General features: G+C 46.4%; 1 non-coding gene across 1 annotated transcript; it reads left to right on the top strand.

The window, feature by feature from the left end:
* Positions 1 to 7371: 7371 nt before the first annotated feature.
* On the top strand, positions 7372 to 7443 carry trnag-ucc (transfer RNA glycine (anticodon UCC)). The gene has a single exon. It is a non-coding gene; the product is annotated as a tRNA-Gly (tRNA).
* The last annotated feature ends 14862 nt before the right edge of the window (positions 7444 to 22305 follow it).

Raw genomic sequence — 22305 nt, 5'->3', positions numbered from 1 at the left:
ACAGGTATATGTCTCAATTTTGTGTTTATTCAGGGCCACCATTTTCTGTCAACACAGCACTGGGACATTTATTACAGAGTACCTCGCCTCACTGGGAAAGAAACACACTGTACAGAGGGCAGGAAATATAAAGTGAAACATAGATACAGGTCTGAATGGAGATCAGAAATTGCACAGATAAAACTAGGTGCAGATCTCGTTGTTATGTTTAATAACTGTTTTTTTATTCCTTCATAGGATGTGGGTATCGCTGGCAAGGCTAGCATTTATTGCCCATCCCTAATTGCCCTTTAGAAGTTGGTGCTGACCTGGCTTCTTGAACCGCTGCAGTCCGTGTGGTGACAGTTCTCCCACAGTGCTGTTAGGAATGGAGTTCCAGGATTTTGACCCAGCGACGATGAAGTAACGGCGATATATTTCCAAGTCTGGGTGGTGTGTGACTTGGAGGGGAACGTGCAGGTGGTGTTGTTCCCATGTGCCTGCTGCTCTTGTCCTTCTAGGTGGTAGAGGTCGTGGGTTTGGGAGGTGCTGTCGAAGAAGCCTTAGCGGGTTACTTCAGTGCATCCTGTGGATGGTGCACACTGCAGCCACAGTGCGCCAGTGGTGAAGGGAGTGAATCTTTAGGGTGGTGGATGGGGTGCCAATCAAGCTGGCTGCTTTATCTTGGATGGTGTCGAGCTTCTTGAGTGTTTTGGAGCTGTACTCATCCAAGCAAGTTCAGAGTATTCCATCACACTCCTGACTTGTGCCTTGGAGATGGTGGAAAGGCTTTGGGGAGTCAGGAGGTGAGTCACTCGCCGCAGAATACCCAGCCTCTGACTTGCTCTCGTAGCCACAGTATTTATATGGCTGGTCCAGTTAAGATTCTGTTCAATGGTGACCCCCAGGATGTTGATGGTGGGGGATTCGGCGATGGCAATGCCGTTGAATGTCAAGGGGTTAGATTCACTCTTGTTGGAGATGGTCATTGCCTGGCACTTATCTGGCGCGAATGTTACTTGCCACTTATGAGCCCAAGCCTGGATGTTGTCCAGGTCTTGCTGCATGCGGGCTCGGACTGCTACATTATTTGAGGGGTTGCGAATGGAACTGAACACTGTGCAATCATCAGCGAATATCCCCATTTCTGACCTTATGATGGAGGGAAGGTCATTGATGAAGCAGCTGAAGATGGTTGGGCCTTGGACACTGCCCTGAGGAACTCCTGTCGCAATACCTTGGGGCTGAGATGATTGTCCTCCAACAACCACTACAATCTTCCTTTGTGCCAGGTAAGACTCCAGCCACTGGAGAGCTTTCCCCCTGACTCCTATTGACTTCAATTTTACTGGGGCTCCTTGGTGCCACACTCGGTCAAATGCTGCCTTGATGTCAAGGGCAGTCACTCTCACCTCACCTCTGGAATTTAGCTCTTTTGTCCATGTTTGGACCAAGGCTGTAATGAGGTCTGGAGCCGAGTGGTCCTGGCGGAACCCAAACTGAGCATCGGTGAGCAGGTTATTGGTGAGTAAGTGCCACTTGTTAGCACTGTCGACGACACCTTCCATCACTTTGCTGATGATTGAGAGTCGACTGATGGGGCGGTAATTGGCCGGATTGGATTTGTCCTGCTCTTTGTGTATGAGATTTTTGGACTGGTATGTAATGTGTATCTCAGTCTGCACTAATGGAATTGATACTCTATCTTTAAATCTCATTCTCCGAGTACATTCTGAACAGGTATCTAATTTGTTTCTCAGGTTTACTATCTTTCAATATTTCTCAATCAGATACTCTACCTGAGTTTTGGACTTGTATGCAATTTGTATCATATGATACACTTTTCGAATGGATATTGCATGTATTAAAGTCATGTGTGTGAGAGTTCTGGGCTAGTATTCAATTTGAATCTCGGGGAACATTATTGGGATTCATTCTGTACCTTTGAATCGGGTACCATGTGTGATTTCTATCTGGTATTTAATTTGTAGCTAATGTTGCTCTCCTGTGAGATTATAACAGTGCCTTTCACTCTGAGAGTGTGATTTTGGACTGGGATTTTTGTATCTACCTGTCAGCGGGACTGAGTTAGGGGGAAATGGAACAGTGTCAGCCACACCGACTCTGCTTGACTGTTGGATTGAAAATGTGTCTCTGGAAATTGTGATCAGTGTGGGACTGACTACTTGTGCTGTCTGAGACTGTGGAACTGATGACCTGTCTGTGTCTCTGTGCTCTGTGAGTGATAATATACTTACTGTGTGTGAGAAGGAGCTGGCTGCATTGTTCCTTCTGCCTCGGGTGGAGGAAGCATCACATTTATTCTGGATCGTTCAAGGGTTTGCCTGTGGAAAGAAAATTATCTCTTGTTACTCAGGAACATGTGAGGGAGAAAATTCAGAAGTGATCAGTTTAATATCTCCGTTAATGATCATTTTGAATATCCACAAAATGAAATCCAGTGATACAAACAGTGTCAGTGTCTGACTCCACTGCAGTACTGCAGCACTCAGCTTCTGCATACCAGGTGTGTTGGGCTGTTTTAAAACAATTCAATGACATCCAGACACGGCCCAACCCCTGCACTGATCCATGAATGGGACTACCCGATGGGGCAGGGACCTTTGTACAGGTCAGGTTTCTAATCCCCTCTCCCATGGGACTAACCGTTCAACGGAAACCAAACAGCCGCTGTTTAAAATGTGTCCTTGACACTTCTCACCTGATGCCTGCAATAGATGCTCTTTGTATAACTCCCCACATCCTTACTGTCCGGCTCTGTTTCCACTCTTCACTGTCCAATAACAATAAACAGGGTGAGGCTGGAACTAAACCAGGACCATTCACTACTGGTTTGGGGAGAGAAAGCAGCAATGATTTTAATAGCAGGTTCCTCCCATTCTCTCTCCCTTCCCCTGGACACACCCTGTACACACACAGCCCGAGAATGACCTCTCCTTTCCCCCCTCTCACTCCATGTTCCGTGACCAGTTCCTAATCCACTCCGCCTCTTACAAACAGCCCCCCGGACTCCCTCTGAACTTCCCCCGGACTCAATGCCGATCTCTGAGCCCACCCGCGGACACGGTCCCGAAGCGATGATCTGCTGTAACGAGGCTGCTCTTTGCTCCCTTCCCCCGGGGTCCGTGATCTCTCCATTCCCGGCTGTTTTAAACCATCTTCTTCCGCTCACTGAGGGAATGGCGCCCACAATTCACAATCCAAAAATCGATAGAAACTTTCCCCAATTGGAATTTTTCCGAGTCTGAGCAAAGGAAGTGGGGCTGGGGGAAAGGTCAGAGGGAATGGGGTCCACAGGCAGTGCAGGAACAGGCACCAGAATGGAAAACAGATGGGATTCCACCAGTGCCTAACTCTGGAATCCAGACTGACTTTACAATCTCCAACTATTAAACTAGATGTTTCCATCCCTGCTGTTTCTCTCGGGGTCTTTTGATGGTAAAGAGCCTTTCAGAGATAAAGTGAGCGGCTGTGAAATCAGCCAATGGATTCTCTTCATTAATGGCCCCTATAATGTGTGACTGAGAGAGGATTTCTCAAACCAATCCTGGAGAAACATGGGAGGAAAGTGGGAGTCGGTGTATTTGCTGGGACCGTGTAGGGTTAATATCAGGCAGCAACAGTCGCAGATTAATTTAACCGGAGTGAAACTGTAGGTCACTGAGAGTAATATCGAACAGCCCTGAGCTGTAAAACTGCAGATAGTACAACAGGCATTAGAGGGTTAAATGTGACCCATTGTTTCTGTCCCTCTCTGTATTGTCCCTGAGTGTGGGATTAATAGTGTGTCTGACCCTTGTACAATATCAATGAGAGATGGGATTGCATCTTCTGTCTCTCCAACGCGATCTTTCTGGATAAAACGGCACTTTCCCGGTCAGTCTGGAAATAATACTGTTAACGTCTGTCTGTCACTGTGTCTCACCGCTCTCTCTGTCTCTCTCACCGTGTCTGCCTCCCCCTCTCTCTCTCTGGTGCTGTATATGAAGGTGGATACTGCTATTGTGCGTGATTTGGACACAGATCGGGAGTGTAAGACTGATACTGTCTCTATCTCTCTCTCTATTGCTGGACATGAAAGTGGGATACTGTCTGATATAAAATAGAGAGAATGAGATGTCCGGGCCGGGCCTCACTGTAACTGGGGATGTGTTCGGCTCCAGTCCCAGTTCATGGTCATAATCTTTTCACAGATTCAGGGCGAGAGTCTCTGTGAGACGGTAACCCTGGCGGAGAAACTCCGCGTCATAACTCAAACCACAACACATGAGATTCTACAAATAAGCTGGAATAAGGTGTTTGTAAAACGCTGAACCCGTCTGGGAGGGGATGTGTGGGGAGATAGAACAGGGAAACAGACTGAAATGGAGGAGCCGAGTTGACTTGTTATTGAATGGACTGTATTGAGGCAGGAATATTAACGATTTCTCATTGTAACGGGGCTTATTTGAAAGCTTCGGGTTTTGGGAATCCTTGAATATGAAGCCCGGGTCTGTCAGGGTTTGTGCGGAGCGCTGAGGTTCGGTTCTATTATCGATAAACGGTTTGAAACTGTCGGATGGAGAGAACTGGAGGTGGAGCTGGAAGATCAGAGGCCGCTCTCCGCTCTGTCACTCTGACTGTCTCCTCCCCTCCCGATTTCTCTGTTTAATCCCCCATATGGAACCAAAGCGGGTCGGTGGACTCTAAACACGGTTTATTCGATAACAGGACGAAAGGCGAGTAATGTTCCTGATCTCCTGGGCACCAGGCAATTCACTGTTATTTGTTTCTGTACAGAGTTACATTTCGGTGATTCCCCAGTGAGTTTGATGCGTTATGTAAATAATCCAACAAAATAGGACAGAAACGGAGCGAAGCGCTGAATTTCACAGATGTAGAAAGGTTAGTCGAGCAGTTCTGATGATTCTTTACGAGCCCAATATGGCAAGTAGTTTAAATAAATACAAGAAACCTGGTGATGTGTGGGCTGGGGTCTATAAGTCACCGTTTAAAGTACCGGACTGTGGTCACTGCCCCGACTCCAGTCCCATTAATACCTCATCTCGTCCACAACGAGACAAAAGCAGCTCAAAGCCACACTGGTAGCATGATATCAGCGTCTCCCTTCACACAGTAACCAGCCCTTTCACAGATACAGAGGGTGGCTCTGAAAAGAGCCTTTACATCGAGTTACATTGAAATTACAGCACAGAAACAGGCCATTCGGCCCAACTAGTCTATGCCGGCGTTTATGCTGCTCATGAGCCTCCTCCTTCCTTACTTCATCTAACCCTATCGGCATATCCTTCTATTCCTTTCTCCCTCATGTGCTGATCTATCTTCCCCTTAAATGCCTCTCTGTTATTTGCCTCAGCTACTCCTCGTAGTTGCAAGTTCCACATTCCAACCACTCTCTGGGTAAAGCAATTTCTCCTGAATTCCCTATTTGATTTATTAGCGACTATTTTATTTTTATTACCTGAAGTTTTGGACTCCCCACAAGTGGAAACATTTTCTCTACATCTATCCTAACAAACCCTGTCATTATCTTCAAAATCTCGATCAGATCAACCCTCAGCCTTCTCTTTTCTAGTGAAACGAGACCCAGTCTGTGCAGCCTTTCCTGATAAGAATATCCTCTCATTTCTGGTATCATCCTTGTGAATCTTGTTTGCACCTTCTCCAGTGCCCCGGTGTCTATAATATGGAGACGAGACCTGTTCGCAGTATTCCAAGTCTGGTCTAAACAAGGTTCTGTGCAAGTTTAACATAACTTCTTTGCTTTTCAACTCTATCCCTCCAGAAATGAATCCCAGTGTTTGATTTGTCTTTTTATGACCTGATTAACGTGGGTCGCTACTTTTAGTAATTTGTGTATCTGTCCCACTAGATCCCTTTGCTCCTCTATCCCGTTTAGGCTCTTATTATCCAAGCAGTGTGTGACCTCCTGATTCTTCATTCTGCAAGTTTATTAATGTCCTCTTGCATTTTGATGCATTCTTCCTTTGTATTCACTTAATCCCCCAATTTGGTGTCGTCCACAAATTTTGGAATTGTACTTCCGATTCCCGAATCCAAATCGTTAATGTAAATTGTGAAGAACAGTCGTCCCAGCAACTGGAATTCCACTCCCCACCTTTTGCCAGTCTGAGTAGCGACCCTTAACCTCTATTCTTGGCTTTCAGTTTTGTAGCCAACTTACTATCCATTCTGTCACCTGACCTGACTCCACTTGCTCTGAACTTAGCCATGAGTCTACAATGTGGTACATTACAGAAGGCCTTCGGAAAATCCAAATATATCACATCTACTGCATTAAACTTGTCTGCACTTTCTGTTCCTTCTTCAAAGATTTCAATCAGGTTGGTACTGTCCTTTGAGTTATCAGATTAAGCCTTGGCCGGTTTACTTGCTCTTGGAGCTCACAATGCTGGTTTTCTTCGGCAGCAGCACGGCCTGGATATCAGACAACACCCTGAGCGATGGTCACCCGTCCCAGCAGCTTGTTGAGCTCCTCGTCGTTGCGGATGGCCAGCTGCAGGTGTCTGGGGATGATGCGGGTCTTCTTGTTTGTCCCGGGCCGCGTTGCCGGGCAGCTCGAGGATTTCAGCCGTCAGATACTCGATGCACAGCAGCCAGATAGACCGGGGCTCCGGCACCCACACGTTCAGCATAGTTCCCCTTTCGCAGGAGCCTGTGAACACGGGTAACAGGGAACTGCAGTCCGGCCCGGGATGAGCTAATCTTGGCCTTGGACCGAGCTTTACCGCCGGTTTTTCCTCTTCCAGACATTTCCACAATCTCACAAACACTTTCACAACGAATGAAGAAATCCTCCCGCACTCGCCCTTCTTATACCTTCTGGAGGAGTACAGTGGGGGCACTTGTGATGGGTCTCTCTCAGAGTGTTTACACTGCCCGCTCACCCTCACTGATATTCTATCTTTGAACTGCTGTAATATTGACCTTTAGTAATATTGCTGCTCCTCCTCCTTTCCCTATTTCCCTGTCCTTTCTAAAGATCTTATAGACTTGAATATTAAGCTGCCATTCCTGCCCAGTTGGTGGTCAGGTCTCTGTAATGATTTAATGGAATTATTTAACTTTACTCAATGGCTGATGTGAGCTGTGGTAAAATGTATTTCCAGCTGTTCAAGTATTGCAGGTATCGACTGTCTCTTCAGTCCGATATAAGGTGAAGAATTACTGGCTGGTGTGGAATTTCCATTGATTGGGGGTTGGCACAATCTACTGGGCGGAAACAGGAACTGCAACAGAGCGAGAAAGGATCCGTCAGAAACCAGTGAAAATGAAGAACAAAATCCAACAGCCTGCAGTGTCTGGTCAGGATCTGATGTTTGGGAACTATTTTATTGTTGATTATATTCAGCGATGGTGGTATAGTGGTGAGCATAGCTGCCTTCCAAGCAGTTGACCCGGGTTCGATTCCTGGCCATCGCAGTTAAGTGTTTTTATTAGTTTATTTCCATCAGAAACTCTTAAGTTTGCAATCGAATTTGATGCAGTTCGGTTGGATCATGTTTCCAAAACATTATCGGGTGTCATTGTAGTAAAATGTTTGCAACCTTCATTTATTTTCCCAAAGAAGGAAAAGAGGAAAAACATGCTGGAAATACTGAGTTGTCAAGGGTCTAATGAGAGTGAGGCAGGGAAATGATATGTTAGCCTTTATTGTTAGGGTGTTGGAATATAAGAGTAAGGAGGTCTTGCTGCAATTGTAGTGTGAGGAAATATTGTGTAAAATTGGCCAATATTCGGTGGAGTTTAGAAGAATGAGAGGTGATCGCATTGAAATGTATAAAATTCTTGGACGGCTTGACAGGGTAGATGCTGAGAGTCTGATTCCCCTGGCTGGAGAGTCAAGAACTGGAGCTCATAGTCTCAAGATAAGGGGTCGGCCATTTAGGACCGACATAAGGAAACATTTCTTCACTCAAAGGATTGTGAATCTTTGGAATTCTCTACAACCCAGCGGGCTGTGGATGCTCAGTCGTTGAGTTATATTCAAAGCTGCGATCGATAGATTTTTGGACTGCAGGGGAATCAAGGGATATGGGGATCGGGCGGGAAAGTGGAGTTGAGATCGAAGATCAGCCATGAACTTATTGAATGGCCGAGCAGGCTCGATGGGCCATATGGTCTATTCTGCTGCTATTTCTTATGTTCTTATGTAAAGAGCTTTATTTCCAAATGTGCTGACGGCAATAATTTAGGTAGCACAGTAAACATTGTAAATGGGAGCAGAAATTTGCAAAGGGACATTGATAGGTTAAGTGAATGGGTGAAACTGTGGCAGATGGAGTTCAACGTGGGGAAGTGCGAGGTCATCCCTTTGGACCATAAAACGATAGATCAGTGTATTTTCTGAATGGCAAGAAGCTAGGAACTGTGGGGGAGGAGAGAAATTTCGGGATCCAAGTACAGAAATCACTACAAGTGATTATTAAATCACAAAAAAAATTTAAAATGGAGATTAAACTTTGATCTTTATCTCAAGGGAATTCGAATAAAAAGCAGTGGAAGTTATGTCACCGTTATACAGAGCTCTGGTTAGGCATCATTTAGAGTTCAGTGCTCAGTTCTGGGCACTGCACTCTCCATAATGGCTTGGAATGAGAATGGGTTTTTCCTGAAAGGAAGCTCACTGAACTGCAGGGTTTTTGAAGAGTTACGCTCAGAAATGGGAGCGGAGCTCATTTACTGCTTCACACTGTTACAACACATTGAGGAGAACAGCATCAATGAAGAAAAAGGGAATGAAATGAAATGTGTCACACAGTGACATCTCGCTGCTCTGTCTGACCATTTTAGTCGCTACTTCCCTGCAGAGGGATTTGAAAATTTGAAGGAAACGTTTTGGTTGGAAGATCATTTTGTTTTCGAAAATCCTGAATCAATATTGAAGCTAAACTTAATGCTTGAGCAAGAACACGAGCCGGTGCAACTCACCAGTGATGGCACACTGAAAACACGCCACAAGTCATTCAGATTGTCATCTTTTTGGATCAGTACTTTCAAAGAATATCCTCTGTTATGATTACTGTTCTGTTGTTGCTGCCGTTCACAACAACCTACCTGTGCGAACTGGGATTTTCGACGTTGACAAGGTTCAAAACAAGAGAAAGAAACTCAACAGCGCACCTGATATGCGTGAAGCACTTTCATCCTGTGATCCAGATTGGAACGAGATCATGACCAACTGACAGACCCACCCCTCACATTAAGGAAGTGAAACTCAACCTGATCTTCTTTTACTGTATTTATACTGTATTGAAATGTTTTTCAAGCAACGTCGATGTCTAATTTTAGTTATTACTTGAAGTGAAGTGAAGAGCGAGCATGGACTGACCTTTATTGGGATTTGATGAAAACTCCAGTCTGAAGTTATTATTGTTTGGGGTCCCTGGGGGAAGTGTTTTTCTTCCACTGTGTCACGAGAAAAATAGTTTGAGAAACTCATTTCTACATTGTACGGTCAGTGTCTGTTCAGCAAACCCGCTCTGAATTCCTCAGTCTGTATTTCCAGAAACGGTTCTGTGGGCGACGCGCGCAATCGAACACTGACCAACAAGCTGCGACTAATGGCAGCCGGAGGGCCCACAATCCCCCGCGCCCCAGAAACCCCTCTATCTCTCCGAGGCGCTGATTTCTCCGGCCAGCGGCACTTGCCGCGCCTGCGCATTGCGCCCCTTCGAATGGAGATAGACTGTATTCTACCCCGCGCGGCATTCTGGGTAATGTCATCCGCCATTGTAATCCCCTCTTGCTGATAATTCTCTGATGGGGTTCAGAAGGGCGAGGTTTATCCAATCAAAAACAAAATAATGCGGATGCTGGAAATGTGAAATATAAAGAGAAAATGCTGCAAAGCAAGTGAGGCAGCGTCTGTGGAGAAAGAAACAGAGTTAACGCTTCAGGTTAGAGTTAAGATTTCGTCAGAACTGGAAGAAGTTAAAGTTTTAACAGTTTTTCAGCAAGTGGAGAGCCAGGGAAAGGTGGGGGGAGGGAAAGAACAAAAGGGAAGGTCTGTGATAGAGTGGAGGGCAGGAGTGATAAAGCGACAATAGGGATGATGGTGCAGGGGAAGGAGGGTGGTAATGGGTCAAGTAAAGAAACAAAAGATGGGTCGAGAGGAGCTTTAAATGGTTCCAGTCAGTTAGATGTGTAAAAGAGAATGTGAGCCGAAAGAAGTGCATTTGAAGCGGAGAGAGAGAGGGACACTCATCCACAGCCCAAACAAAATTTGTTTCCCACTTGGCGCAAAACAGAAGCCGCTGGCGGGAGAAATCAGCGCCTCAGAGAGATAGAGGGGTTTCTGGGGCGCGGGGGATTGTGGGCCCTCCGGCTGCCATTAGTCGTAGGTTGTGGGTCAGTGTTCTGTTGCGCGCGTCGCCCACAGAACCGTTTCTGATTATTTGATTTTAATTACTTTTGTTTCTAAATTGTATCATGTTTCTCCAATTGTATTTCCCAACTCAGGTTCAAGGCCTCCAAACCAACCCAAACGTTGGAGATGGTGTGATGGGTTTGGATTTCAGCAGAGGGAGAAGGGTGAGTGTGTGGGACGGGGATTTACAGTCTGGGGGAATCAGCAGGAAGAATGTTCCATAGAAATTAGATTTGCCTGTTCTGAATTTCTATCCTGTATCCACAATGAGGACTTTTGTTGTCTACTTTTACAGGGTATTACAAGGGGAGGATTTGCAGACAGGAAACTCAAACCAAACATGACATCAAGATCTGACAGTCACTCAATTCACCAGCACCTGAAGATCATCGGCCTTTGAACATAGAAGGAGAAATGTTCATCGGTTCTGTCCGTGGGAAAAGATTTCAAACATCAGTGTAACTGGAAAAGCACCGAGACACAAACCCGAGTGAGAGTGTTCCAGTGCTCTGACTGTGGAAAGAGCTTTAACCAGTTACACAGTATGAAAACACATCACACCATTCACAGCGGGGAGAAACCAGACACGTGTTCTCTGTGTGGACGAGACTTCAACTGATCATCCGACCTGGAGAGACACAAGGACACCCGCACCATGGAGAAACCGTGGAAATGTAGGGACTGTGGGAAGGGATTCAGTTACCCATCCCAGCTGGAAACTCGACGCAGTCACACTGGGGAGAGGCCGTTCACCTGCTCCGTGTGTGGGAAGGGATTCACTCAGTCATCTCACCTCATTGAAAATCAACTTGTTCACATTGATAAGAAACTTTTTAAATGTTCTGTCTGTGAGAAGAGCGTTAAAAGAAAAAAGTGACCTGCTGACACACCAACGTACTCACACTGGGGAGAGGCCGCTCAACTGTTCCGTGTGTGGGAAGGGATTCACTCGGTCATCCAACCTGCTGACACACCAGCGAATTCACACTGGGGAGAGGCCGTTCACCTGCTCTGTGTGTGGGAGCGGGTTCAATCAGTCATCCCACCTCATTGAACATCAACTTGTTCACATTGATAAGAGACCCCTGAAATGTTCTAACTCTGAGAAGAGCTTTTACAGAACATGGGACCTGCTGAGACATGAACATACTCACACTGGGGAGAGGCCATTCACCTGCTCCATGTGTGGGATTGGATTCACCTGATCATCCCACCTGCTGAGTCACCAGCGAGTTCGCATGTGACTGCAGGTGTTGGATTCTGCTGTTATTACTGCTGTTATTGCTGCATCCAGGACTGAACCATGTTCATTCTGACAGTTGGGGGTTTGTTTCTGATGTTAATGACCCCCTTCAACTGGGCTGGAGTTTCGTATTCTGTAGAAGTGTCAAATAAATCAGCTTTCTTTTAAACACAGTGTTTCTAGTCCTTGATATCTCGATGATAAGAGAAACAGTTTGAGAACTTATGATGAAGTGAGTGGAATCCATCTTAGAACTGAGTTCCTCCACCTTTTTAAAAGATGGATCTACAAGATGACCAAGTCTGACAGGACAGAAAATTCTATTATATCACAGGGCCCACTTTAATCAGCCTGAGCAGATTTCCACTACCCTTGTGTGAAAAGGAGCTTCCTGATTTCAATCCTAGACACCCTAGCTGTAAATTTAAGGTTATGTCCTCTTGTTCTGGATTCCCCCACCAGAGAAAATGGTTTATATTTCTACCATATCGAATCCCTTTATCATTTTAAATATCTGGATCAGATCATCCCTCAATCTTGTGAACTCAAGGGAATGCAAACCAAATTTATGCAACCGGTCCTCATAAATGAACCCTTCAAGCCCCAGTATCATTCTGGTGAATCTGCACTGTCCCCCCTCCAAGGCCAATATATCCTTGGTGGGGATCAGTACTCCAGATGGGCTCTGACCAAGGCTCTGTAGAACTGAAGCATCACTTCCTTCCCTTTGTATTCCAGCCCTGGAGATAAAGGTCATTAGTCTGTGATTGCTTTTTGTTTCTGTGCACTAGCCTTTAGTGTTTTTTTTTTACATGGACACCCAAATCCCTTTGCTCCTCCACCATTCCCAGTCTCTCACTTTAAGAAAATACTCCAATGCTTCCTTTTTATATCCAAATTGAATTATCTCACACTTCCCCACATTGAACTCCACCTGCCACAGTTTGTCCATTCACTTAAACTGTCACTTTGGAACTTCCTGCTCCAATCTACACCACCGACTGTGCCTCATAACTTAGTGCCATCTGGAAACTTGGACCGATAACTCTCTATTCCTTCATCCAAGTTATTGATAAACATGGTGAAAAGCTGAGGCCCCAGTACTGATCCCTGGGGACACCACTTGTCATATCCCCCCAATCAAAGAACATTCCCTTTATCCCTACTATTTTCTCCGGCCTCCCAACCATTTCTAACCCGAATCACAAGGTCCCTTTCTTTTTATTTATTCTATTAATCTCTTTTGCTGAAACTTATCAAATGCCTTCTGTAAGTCCATATGGACAACATCCATAGACACTCCCCTGTTCACCTTGTTAGTGACCTCATAAAATTTAAATAGATTGGTCAGACATGACCTGCCCTTCACAAATCCAAGTTGACTCTCTTTGACCAACTCATTTTTTCTCTCATGATAGATTTCAGTAAGTTCCCCACAATCGACGTTAAAATGACAGGTCTGTAATTTTCTGGTTTCTCCCTCCCTCCTTTCTGAAATAACGGAGTGACATTTTCAACATTCATATCCAAAGGCACAATTCCTGAGTCTAGAGAGCTTTGGGAAATTATGACTAATGCATCTGCAATTTCCCGAGCTGTTTCCTTAAATACTCTGGGTGGAAACCATCAGGTCATGGAGATTTCATTCTTTGTTTGCAGTTATTTATTTATCTGACAGTGTATAACAGGACTGAGTGTCCCAGCACTGACTGTGTGTATAACAGGACTGAGTGTCCCAGCACTGACAGTGTGTATAACAGGACTGAGTGTCCCAGCATTGACTGTGTGTATAACAGGAATGAGTGTCCCAGCATTGACTGTGTGTAAAATAGGACTGAGTGTCCCAGCATTGACTGCGCATATAACAGGACTGAGTGTCCCAGCACTGACTGTGTGTATAACAGGACTGAGTGTCCCAGCATTGACTGTGTGTATAACAGGACTGAGTGTCCCAGCACTGACTGTGTATGCAACGGGACTGAATGTCCCAGCACTGACTGTGTGTATAACAGGACTGAGTATCCCAGCACTGACTGTGTATGTAACGGGACTGAATGTCCCAGCACTGACTGTGTATGTAACGGGACTGAATGTCCCAGCACTGACTCTGTATGTAACAGGACTGAGTATCCCAGCACTGACTGTGTATGTAACGGGACTGAATGTACCAGCACTGACTCTGTATGTAACAGGACTGAGTGTCCCAGCACTGACTGTGTGTTTTACAGGACTGAGTGTCCCAGCACTGACTGTGTGTTTTACAGGACTGAGTGTCCCAGCACTGACTGTGTGTTTTATAGGACTGAGTGTCCGAGCACTGAGCGTCGAGTGTACATTGGCTGCGGGAGGAAATATATGGGTGCGGTCGAATCCATGATTGTGTGGAGTGACATGGGGTTGTCTGTTGAGATTAAATCGGTTGGAGGAGGGTAGAGAGTCAGGGGTTGAGGGCCTTGGAGGCTTTAGAACACGAAGATGAGAATTTTAAAATCGAGGCATTGCCGTACCGGGAGCCAATGTAGTAACACACGAACAGAACAAGAGACACACAGAGATCTCACAACAGAGCATGGACGGTCTCAAAGACCACCTCCCTCCGAGGGTTGCGATCCACCGTCCCGGGGTCGCGGCTCCTCCCTCTCGGGGTTGCGGAACCTCCATCGCGGGGTCTCGGTCCCACTGTCCCGGGAGTCGCGGTGCGACCGTCCCGGGGTGGAGGCCCCTCGCTCCTGGGGTCGCTCTCCCGCCGTCCCGGGGATCAAGGTCCCTCCATCCAGGGGTCACGGTCCCTCCATCCTGGGGGTCACGGTCCCTCCATCCCGGGGTCTCCGTCCCTCCATCCCGGGGTCTCGGGCCCTCCGTCCTGGGGGTCACGGTACCTCCATTCTGGGGTCTCGGTCCTTCCATCCCGGGGTCTCGGTCCCTCTGTCCTGGAGGTCTCGGTCCCTCCATCCCAGGGGTCATGGCCCCTCCATCCCGGGGTCTCCATCCCTCCGTCCCGGGGGTCGCGGTCGTCCCTCCATCCTGGGGGTCACGGTCCCTCCATCCCGGGGTCGCGGTCCCTCCATCCCGGAGGTCACGGTCCCACCATCGCGGGGTCTCAGTCCCTCCGTCCCAGGAGCCACAGCCCTTCTGTCCCGGGGGTCACGGTCCCTCTATCCCGGGGGGTAACTGTCCCTCCATTCCGGGGTCACGGTCCCACCGTCCCGGTGTCTCAGTCCCTCTATCCCGTGGGTCATGGTCCTTCCATTCCGGGGTCTCAGTCCTTCCGTCCCGGGGGTCTCAGTCCCTCCATCCGGGGGTCAAGACACCACCATCCCGGGGTGTCAGTCCCTCTGTCCCGGCAGTCACGGTCCCTCCGTCCCGGGGTCTCAGTCCCTCCGTCCCGGGGGTCTCAGTCCCTCCATCCCGGGGGTCACGGTCCCTCCATTCCGGGGTCGTGGTCCCACTGTCCGGGGGTCTCAGTACCTCAGTCCGGGGGTTCTCAGTTCCTCCATCCGGGAGTACAGGTCCCACCGTCCCGGCGACTCAGTCCCTCCGTCCTGGGGGTCGCAGCCCCATTAACGCCGCTCGAGCCTGGAGTCAGAGGAGCTGTAGCTCGGGCCGCCCTCACTGCGCCGTTCCCAGGCCCGGGGTCAAGTCCACTCCAGGGTGCGGACCCTCCCTGTGTCGGCCTCGCCCCCGCCCACAGCAGCGGCCGCCCACCTGCCAACCCGAGCCCGCCATCATCATCCTCCCGGCGCCCGCCTGTTGCTGAGGGAATGTGGCACAGGGACCACGAGGCGCATGCGCGGCGTCCCTCGGGCCGGAGATGCACGGACGCGTCGCGATGTCAGCGCGCAAATGTGAGAGATGGTGCCGCGTGTCACGTGATGGGAGGAGTCAGCCCAGGACGAAGTCGGGCGGAGGTGAGAGCTGTCAATCAAAGGGCCCGGAGTCAGCACTCACTGCGCACAGGGTTTGGAGAATTTGTTCAAAATATAAAAATAGAAATGTACAAAAAAAATGAAAAAATTGCAAATACAATAATCTGAATTAAAACCAGAAATGTCCAAACTCACATGAGGCTGATGGTCTGGGTCCTCCCGCCAGTATTAGTCTTCTCTACCTGGGGCATAGGATGAGCAGAATGCTTGAATGGAACTTTCTTAATGCAGAGGGTGCTGCTGGCTGTATGGAATGGACCAGCGAGGGAGGCAGTGGGGCCTGATTGTATCAGCAAATTCTAGAGAGTTGGCTGAGTACCTGATAGCGATACCTTGGGATATGACAGCCTCGAAATTGGGATCTTTCATTCATTTTTTATCCTTGTGCATTTAGTTTTATTGATTGCTGTACCTGGACATCCAAACCCCTTTGCTCCTCTACAGTCCCTAGTTTCTCACCATTTAGAAAATACTCCATATTTCTCACCTGGTGCCTGCAATAGATGCTATTTGTATAACCTCCCACATCTTTACGATCCGGCTCTGTTTCCACTCTTTGGTGTCCAATAAGAACAGACATAGTGAGACTGGAACTTTCTTAAAATATTTCAAAATATACTTTATTTCGTAAGATTCATGGATACACACAGTTCAATGTAAACATTACGATTCAAAACAAATACATTACACATCATACGTTTCCATTATTACAATTCAAAACACAGTACATATCTTGTAATACATGCTGTATAATACAAGGTGGGATAGCCTTAAACGGTTGCCTTTCCCCATAAAGCCTTTGTGTAGGCCGCACCTCGCTTCAGTGTGCACCTCAGCATGTAATACTGGATCTTGGAATGTGCCAGTGGCCAACACTTAGCCACGGACCGTTCCCTCGGCTGGAAGACCAGCAGGTTTTGGGGGAACAAAGGGCCTCCTTGACCGAGTTGATGGTCTTCCAGCAGCAGTTAATATCTGTCTCGGTGTGCATCTTGGACAACTGCCCAGACAGCACAGCGTCCTGTGTTACCGAGCTGTTGGGGATGAACTCCTCTTCGACTCTACGGTATAGGGGATGAGTCTCCGTGGAGAGGGATTATCACCTTTTACATGAATACAAGGATCCAATCTCCCACATTCATGTCAGTGTTTGGCAAACACTGTCTGAATGGCTTTCACACACCTGTCGAACCTTGGGGTCAGAGACGTGGGGGTAATTTCACCTTCACTGCTTGGACGGAGCAGAAATTAAAATCGGGCCGTTTCTATGAGAGGCGGGTGATCCGCTCTCCCAGATCAGCCCCAAGCAATGGTGAAAATTTCCGTCCACGTGTTGTGAACCGGTGGCGTTTGAGACAATGGACCAGCTTGTGGGCTTCGAAGATTGATACTAGAGCATAGGTCAGGAAAGGTGTGGCCGATTTTAAGTATCCCCGCCTGGCGGAAATGGGGTGGTAGAGGCTAGTAAATGGTGTCAGTTCACTAACAGTCCCTTTATTGGTGACGTTCCTGCCTCCACCATCGCGGGTAGGGTCCTGAGAGGAGCGGCCGGACCTACGCCCGAGTATCAATCTTCGAAGCCAACAAGATGGTCCACTGATTCAAACTGCATCGGTTCAAAACATGTGGAGGGAAATATTCTGGTCAGGTCACGTGTAATATGTAAATCAGAGTATTATGACGTACGTGGGACACCATTTAATGTTGGGCACAAATGGGTGGAGGAGCCGCCCTTTCGATGGGCATTGAATGTCCAGAACACGGAGGAGTTTCTTTTTAACTTATAATTTGTTGAGCCAGGAGAAGCAGGAGAGCTTTCCCTTGGCCTGCTGCGGCCGTGCGAAATCTCCCGGCTCCTGATCGTATCAGAAATGCATCAGGAGGTTTTCTTATAGACCTGTGTAACCAGGTCCAGCCTCATGTCCCATTAATCTCGCTTCAGTTATTAAATATTGCTATACAACGGCTCAGAGAGGAAACTATCTCCAGAACTCCCCACTGGAGTTTGAAATTACATTAATATTTTACCAGTTAGTAACGGTCCGGGTGTTGGTCCATTATTACTCTGTTCTGGTCAAAACAAATGTCCCAATGAACAGGACGCTGTCTGACCCTGACAGCTCACCCTCAGTCCATCCCACCGGGCAGTGTGTGTGATGGGAAATAATCATCAACCGAAAAGGAGGATTTGATTTTATTCATTTCAGGATTAAACATTTCATATTGAAATATTTAATGTTGAAATCACATTATTTCCAGACGAATAACAATTTCATGTTAGAATCACATCTTGTATCATGTCACAATACCGCATTTGTCGGGTAAAATATAATTCCTGTCTGGTATTTTCGAATCTATTTGAAGTATTGGATTGCTATCAGTTACTTTCGTGAACTTTTTGTTGTGAATGGATCGTAAAATTAGGCGTTGTGAATAACGGGCTCCCGAACCGCTACCACCCGTCTTATCGGAACGCCAAATGTGAAAATCTACTCTAATTGACTTTTTATTTAATATCGGAGGAAAGTGTTCAGACATTTCTATGATTTAACTAATGTAACAATTAGATTCAGTGGGTATTTCACCCCGTTTATCAGCTCATTTCTGAATTTAGACTGGGTCACAGCATAAATACACGTGTTGGTGCAGGAACTGAGAATTTGAAGCATGAATCCGGCTGACTCAATGTCACTGACCGTATAGTACTGGGCGTTTGTTATATACAGAGAGATAACATAAAAGACTTCTGTGCTCCATAACAATATAAAACTGCCCGATATACTGAAGAGTAAAATGATGGATTTCCTTCGCTTCTCCATCTCTGGATCCTTGTGATTCTCTCCATTGCTGCGACCCCGGAGTCCCCTGCGGACTCCACTGGCAGTTAAAATGTGCCTGGCGGTGAGAACATTGAACAGCAAGATCAGAATGAATGGGAAACAAGGCATTAACAGAAGATAAAACAAGTCAAAGGCTGCCCATGCGGGTGAAGTGAAAAGGGTCAGTTTCCAGACACAACCCCGGGGTACATTGTCCATTATATATTCCGGGTCATATACAAAGTACCAGGGAATGTTTAGTAAACAGCTCAGAGCAATCACCACTCCGATAACAGCAGCCGCCGTTTTCTCGGTGCAATATTTTGTTTTCAGCTTCTGACAACAAATGGCCACAAATCGATCAAAGGTGAAAACCACTGTGAACCAGACAGAGGCCGCTGTGGCTGCGTAACTGAGGGTGAGAATGAGACGGCACACGGGGGTAATGGTCAAGAATGAAACTGGGAAATAAATATTAAAAATTTGGGTCAGTATGACAGCAGTGATAACGACCAGGAGATCGGCCGCCGCCATTCCCACCAGGTAGCGAGTGATACATTTGGAGAGGCCGCACTTTCCTCGGGACAGGATCACAATCGCCACCAAGTTAACTGGAAGAGAAAGAAACAGAAGCAGATAAATTATTGATCAGGCCTGGAGACAAAGCAGCAGTTTGAGAGGATCTGGGGTGAAATTTCCAGCTTTGTTGCTGCATCAAACGGTGGAAACTGTTTCACTGACCTGGGCAGCGCGTTCGGTCAGCGAAATGGTTTAAAACACAATGATCAATAATGAATTGGGAGATGGATACAGAAAGTGAATAAAGTGATCACCGGATCCACTGGAAGAGCCGAGTGAGGGCGCAGTGCACGTGGGGAAGGGAGAAGGGCTTTTACCGAGCGGGAATCCAATGGGTTAATTCCAGATTTGGGCTCCAGGTGGAACGGAAAGTGAGCGAGGGCCGGTTCGGTGGCGGGGATCGGGGGACAGGGGTAAGTGCTGCTGGTTTGTTGCTCTGGGTTGAGACAGCTGACAGGGGCTGGCTCAAAACGGGAAAGACCGTGATCAGCGGCGGTGAGTTTTAGGCTTCGAATCGGCATGGAAAAGGCAGCTGGATGTGGAGCCGGTGAGTGAGATTGTGAGGGAGCCAGTGAAAAATGATATGTAGGAGCTGGAGGGGAGTCAGGAGCAGATGGCTTGGGAAAACGAATGAAATGAAGCAACGGGTGAGGAGACAGAGGATTCAATGCAGTGGGAGGAGAGCTGGGATTCACAGGGAGAGACTGCAGCAGAGTGTGAGAGGAAATCTAATCTATAGGTCCCACTAACACAAATCATTCAATAAATTCAACCTTTAATATCTGTGGTGATTGGTGTCAGGGAACGTCTCGTTTTTTACATAACGTGGTCAATAAATTTACTTTGCATATTGAATTAAAATTAAATTAAAATGCACTAATTAAATTGGCCATGTTCTTTATTGAATGAAGCCGTCACATAACTTTTAGCATACAATATCCTAATAATTCAATGCGGTCAAGAATCACTGATTTTAATCTTTAATTACATTTCAGTTATGTTAATTTATTCAGTCAGTAAACCAGTAATAGGAATATTCACATAAACAGACTGTGGACCCGATAGGAATAAACACACCCGGCGAGAGTACAATAAAACTCTCAGAATCTGACAACATCCTAATAACGCCTTCAAGTCTCATTTGCTCTTCATAATTGAATTGGAAGTTTCAGCAGTTCATTCCGAAGAATTGTTCACAACGCTGCCGCTCTCTCTGTTTCTCTCTGTCTCTCTCTCGTTCCGACTCCCCCTCCATCTCGTTTTCATTCTCTATCTCTCCTATCTATCTCCCCGCACTCTCTCTACTCTCTTTTTCAAAGCGCCTTTTCGCATCCGAGTAAATCCTAACATTCTGCGCCTGCTTTCTCTTCACCAGCCCCGTGTTCCAACGATCCTATTCTTAATGTCAGTTTATTAAATTGTGAAGCCACTGTGAATAGTTTAACGTTTCTACAGATCATCCAAGTCTCCACCTGTTCACCTACACTGGTCACTTCATCTACAATGCATGGAATAAACAGAATTGAACCCCTCTTCCAGACATACCTCACAATAATTGAAATTCCTTCTCCTGTAATTACAAAGTACAGCGTTAGATGGCGGCATTGTTCAATTAACAAAACACCAACATCACCGCTGCTACTTGTAATCTACAGATAAATAGAAGAGCTCATGATTCCAACAGATAAAGTGCAAACTGATACAACATAACCTCAAAATATTGCATTTTACAGTGAATTCATCCACAGTTAATCAGAGAATGAGATGTGATAGAATCAGCATCAAACTCAGTTCAGTAATCAGACATCTGAAGCGGCGTCAGATACACATACAACGAAATAATCTTTCATAACAGTGACAACCAAAAAATACATTGAAATCCCTGTTAAACTGAACCATGTTATCTTGGAGAGAGGACATTGCACTGCCTCCTTGTAACATTGAGACCCTGAGCTGTCTCATGACCAATCACTGAAAACACATTTCCGAAAAAAATATTCCAGGACAGGTTAGTTCCAAAACATGAAACTGTTAACAGCTCCTGGTGGTCTGATATCAGCTATTAGCCCAGACACCTGATCCCAAAACATTCAGTACAGAGAATATTTCAGTAACAATGACAAGGTTAGATATACAAGATCATAACGCATAAAATGCAGCTGCTGCAAGACAAAAAGAAAAGAGACTTAGGACAGTCAATCAACTGATAGAACAGAACAGTCCACTGCGTAATACACGATGGGAGAAAAATCGTGTCAAATACAGCAGCAGAGTTAATATCGATTTACACCATGAACAGCTGAGATGATGGCTTACCTGGTACCCCAACGGCTGCAAGTACTGGATAATAAATACATTCTATCTGATACATTAGTGAATATCCCATTTCTGTGAGAAGCAATGACTTCTGTTGGCCTGGAAAGCGTTGCTCCGGCAGGCAGTCTGTGTGGATTCATTACAGCGATCCCTGATTTATACAGCGGGTAAATCTCCACTGACACGGTTATACCCCTGATCATTGCTATTAGTTACAGTCATCTGAACAAACACATTACATCAGCAGCTTTGACTCCGATGTAAATGATGTCGTGGATATATCACAAACATCTCAAAGCTCAGAACCTTGTCTTAATGAGACCTCTCTCAGGAATAAAGTGAAAAGCTTTGTTCAGAAAGGACTGGTCCAACAATGAGCGGCTTCATTTACAGTTTTCATGTAATTGTATTGACCATGTTCACTCCTGGAGATTCATTTATAAATTTTACAGATATCTCTACATTGTACATTGAATCCAGGGACACAAGCAGACCCGTTTCACTCTGTTCCTGCAGTTCCCCAGTTAGAATATGAATGTTGAGTCTCTGACACGACGACAATCTCTATAAGGGACACCATCCTTTCAGGCAATGCTTAACAACCCTCTGTGTGAAAGAATATTCTCCTCATTTCCCCTCTAGTTGTTTTGTTAATTATTTTAAACCTATGTCCTCTGGTTACCAATCCAGTTGCCAGAGTAAACAGTTTCCCATATTTGCTCTGTAAAAATCCTCATTATTTTGAACACCTCGATTAGGTCTCCCCTTATCCTTCTCTGATCTCAGGAGAACAAGCCCAGCTTCTCCAATCCCTCCACAAAAATGAAGTCCTTCATCCCTGGCATCACTCTGGTAAATATCCTTGGTACCCTCTCCAAGGCCTTGACATCCTTCTTAAAGTGTGATGCCCAGTGTTGTACACAATAGTCCAGCTGAGGCCTAGCCAGTCTTTTGTAAAGGTTTAACATCACTTCCCTATTTGTGTATTCGATGCCCCTATTTGCAGACCCATGCATCCCATACACTTGCTTA

Source organism: Heptranchias perlo, unplaced genomic scaffold (assembly GCF_035084215.1).
Source record: "Heptranchias perlo isolate sHepPer1 unplaced genomic scaffold, sHepPer1.hap1 HAP1_SCAFFOLD_55, whole genome shotgun sequence".
In the NCBI taxonomy this organism is placed as follows: Eukaryota; Metazoa; Chordata; class Chondrichthyes; order Hexanchiformes; family Hexanchidae; genus Heptranchias; species Heptranchias perlo.
The sequence above is the reverse complement of the archived record's forward strand: the minus strand, read 5'-3'. Positions and strand labels throughout refer to the sequence as shown.